Below are 4418 nucleotides of genomic sequence, written 5' to 3'. Positions count from 1 at the left end.
AAGACAGATCATAAGCATAAACAAGACATTATAAGCCTTTCAACAGTTATTTACAACTACTTGCCTATAATCCAAAAATCCCTCATTGTCCTCCGACTATGCTCGGGGTCCACTACCTGTAACATAAAAAGCTAAGTGGGTCAGGCTTGGGAGCCTGGTGAGCATATAGGGTTTTCAACCCACAAGAATAATAAACTTACCAAGTTCATCAATCAACAATAACCCTGATTACCCATTCCCGTTATCCTCACTTTATGTCCCTAAACACTTATCACAAGGGACCTACCCTAAAGAATATCATCGGGATGGACACTACTGCTGAGGGGTTTCCTCAGCCATACGTGTCCAAAAGGCAACCATGAGGGGGATGGAGTATAGCGAATAAACACCCAAGTTCATTAACACCTACAGGTTGCGGGCCTGCTAATGTTTCCCACTGGACCGTCTAGAAAGTCCGTGGTCGTCATCCAAACTCCGCTAGATGACTGGATCTCAAAACTCATCGAGGCCTCTCCTCAATTTTATTTTATCACACATCACTATCTACCCATGTTCTACCCAACATATTTGTAGATAAAAATACTTATACAGTTTAAAATTTGTATAAAACGTCAACTCAACAGTCACCTCAAATAAACAATTAATATATATTTACACATAGCACGTATTATAAGGTAAATACTTCATATCTATATGTAAAATGAAAGTGACTATACACTCACTTGATTTGATGATAATCGGGCAGCAATTCGTTTCCTAAAACAATCGTTTCTAATAAAACCGGGAGTTTTATTAAGAAACCGGGCACTGCAAAGGTCGGCCTTCGAAACCAAAAAGATAAATTTTCCTGTTTTCATGGGCACTTCGTTGCGTATTCTGGGGGTTATATTTGATACCGGGGCTTTAGGGGATGGTAATATGAAGAAAATATGGAAAAAGGGGTTAAAAGTGGCACATTTTCAAAACTACGCGGGAGGTCTCGCACCCTTCTATTTATAGGGGTGAGGCTTCTGATCGGACGGTCAGGAGGGAAGACACGCGTCGCAGATCCGAAGCTCGCAGGGGGGTGGCTCGCACGTGGGCTGCGCATGCGAAGGCCTCGCTGGCAGCTTGTGATTGGACCGAAGTCCGGATCCGATGAGGGGGTTCGTGGCTCACTGCGATGCTCGGACGGATGAGTCACTACACACGCGTCGGATGCGAGGCTTGCCACCGAAGCTTATACGTGTAGTTAGCGGATTGGACCGCAGCTCGGACTCGGAAGGACATGACACGACTCGCCAGGTGGCTTCGTGACTCAGCAGCTCGGATCCGTGGCGCGTTTTGAGCGAGGGTGACGTGGCCGAAGTCCACGTGTGCGAAATTCCTCGGTTTTGGGGATTTTTCTCGTTTTTCGCGCCAAAACTTCTAAAATCCATAACTTTCGCATACGAGCTCCGTTTTTTATGTTCTTTATATGCACGCGTAGCTAAAATTACGCTCTACAACTTCCATTTAGACTTCGTCGGCTAACTTTGAATTTAATTTTATTATTATTATTTTTAACAGACCGGGACAGGAAATTCGTTAAAGATTCATAACTTCTTCATCCGACGTCCGTTTTCGTCAGAATTTTTACCATTGTGCTACTAATGACGAGACCTTCAATTCGAGTATAGGTTGTGTCGGCTAAAAATCGCTCGATCTAAAATTCAAGTTTTTAGCTGTCTACTGCTAAACTGAAACTTCGAAAAATCATAACTTCCTCATACGAAGTAAGATATGGGCGTTCTTTTTATCTAACTTCTCGGTTTAACGAATACTACGAATTTCGTTTAGATCACTAAGGCTAAAAAGTAGTTTATCAAAAACTCACTTTTTACGACATTCGGCATCGTGCCGGTTTGTCGTGAAACTTCGACATGTCATAACTTCTTCGTTATAACTCGGATTTTGGTATTCTTTATATCCCCGAAATCCTTGTTTCGACCACTACAACTTTATGTAAAGATATCGGGCTTATCTCACACTTTAATTTTGACGATTATTTTTATTCTTAATTAATTAAGCCCTAATAATTAAGCATAAAACACATAATTCACATAAAATTCACATAATTTCTTTTCATTTCTTCTAAATGAGTTACAAAGGTTAACCTAGACAATTATGTCAATATTAATGCCTAGCCTAGAAACACGGGCGTTACAACTCTGTCCCCCTTAAGATGTTTCCATCCCCGGAATCACACAACGACAAACAACTACGGGTAGCGACTCACTATGTCACTCTCCGTTTCCCAGGTGGGATTTGGCCCATTTATATGTTTCCAACGTACAGGCACTAAATCGACTATCTTACGTTACAACTTCTTAGTCTTACGGTTAACGATTGCGTTAGGTTCTCCAATTAACCTGTTGTTTTCATCCAACCTTAATTCAGAAATGGGTATTATGTCGGGCACGTCTCCTATGAACTTCCTCAAATAACACATATAAAAGGTGTTATGAATACTCTCTAGTTCTTCCGGTAATTCTAGCTTGTAAGTTTGATTCCCGATCCTCTGAAGAACTTTAAATGGTCCAATAAGCCTTGGACTCAACTTTCCCCTTCTACCAAATCTTATAAGTCCCTTCCACGACGAGACTTTAAGTGAAACGGAATCTACGACTTCGAATGATATCGGTTGTCTTTTCTTGTCAGCATAGCTCTTTTGAGCAGCTAACATCTTTTTCTCTAATCACTTACAACTTTTCAGCAATCTAATGGACTATTTCAAGTCCCATAGACTGCTTTTCCTCAGGTTCCATCCAACATGATGGCATCCGACACTTTTCCCCATACAAAGCGTGATAAGGTGCCATCTTAACGCTTGATTGGAAACTATTATTATAGGTGAATTCTACTAGAGATAAGTGTTCATCCCAGTTACCTGGAAATTCTAGGGTACATGCTCTCAACATATCCTCCAATGTTTGAATCGTTTATTCGCTCTAACCATCGGTTTACGGATGGTAAGCTATATCCAAACATAACTTGGTACCCAATTCCTCTTACAGTCTCCTCCAACACCTTTAGGTAAAACGATTGTCATGATCGGATACAATCGTTAACGGAACACCGTGTAGCCTCATAATTTCTTTCATATAAGAATTTCACAAGTTTATCCATAGACCATTTCTTGTTAGCGGCCATGAAATGCGCATTATTAGTGAAGCGATCAACGACCACCCAAATCTTGTCGTAACCGTTCCTTATTTTTGGAAGTTTAGTCACAAAATCCATGGTGATTTCTTCCCATTTACCCATGGGTACAAGTAAAGGTTCTAAACTCCCATATGGTTTCTGATGTTGTGCCTTAACCCTAGGCAAGCATGAGGGGTTTCCTCAGCCATACGTGTCCAAAAGGCAACCATGAGGGGGATGGAGTACAACGAATAAACACCCAAGTTCACTAACACTTACAAGTTGCGGGCCTGTTAATGTTTCCCACTGGACTGTCTAGAAAGTCCGTGGTCGTCATCCAAACTCCGCTAGATGACTGGATCTCAAAACTCATCGAGGCCTCTCCTCAATTTTATTTTATCGCACATCATTATCTACCCATGTTCTACCCAACATATTTGTAGATAAAAATACTTATACAGTTTAAAACTTGTATAAAACGTCAACTCAACAGTCACCTCAAATAAACAATTAATATATATTTACACATAACACGTATTATAAGGTAAATACTTCATATCTATGTGTAAAATGAAAGTGACTATACATTCTCTTGATTTGATGATAATCGGGCAACAATTCGTTTCCTAAAACAATTGTTTCTAATAAAACCAGGAGTATTATTAAGAAACCGAGCTCTGCAAAGGTCGGGCTTCGAAACCGAAAAGATAAATTTTCCGGGCTTCACGGGCATTTCGTGGCGTATTCTGGGTGTTATATTTGATACCGGGGCTTTGGGGGATGTTAATATGAAGAAAATATGGAAAAAGGGGTTAAAAGTGGCAATTTTCCAAAGTTACCCGGGAGGTCTCGCACCCTTCTATTTATAGGGGCGAGGCTTCTGATCGGACAGTCAGGAGGGAAGACACGCGTCGCAGATCCGAAGCTCGCAGGGGGGTGGCTCGCACGTGAGCTGCGCATGCGAAGGCCTTGCTAGCAGCTTGTGATTGGACAAAAGTCCAGATCCGATGAGGGGGTTCGTGGCTCACTGTGAGGCTCAGACGGATGACTCACTACACACACGTCAGATGCGAGGCTTGCCACCGAAGCTTATATGTGTAGTCAGCGGATTGGACCGCAGCTCGGACTCGGAAGGATATGACATGCCTCGCCAGGTGGCTTCGTGACTCAGCAGCTCAGATACGTGCGTGTTTTGAGCGAGGGTGGCGTGGCTGAAGTTCACGTGTGCGAAATTCCTCAGTTTTGGGGATTTTTCT

The sequence above is a fragment of the Lactuca saligna genome, chromosome 2 (assembly GCF_052625555.1).
Source record: "Lactuca saligna cultivar CGN05327 chromosome 2, ASM5262555v1, whole genome shotgun sequence".
Classification (NCBI taxonomy): domain Eukaryota; kingdom Viridiplantae; phylum Streptophyta; class Magnoliopsida; order Asterales; family Asteraceae; genus Lactuca; species Lactuca saligna.
The sequence above is the reverse complement of the archived record's forward strand: the minus strand, read 5'-3'. Positions refer to the sequence as shown.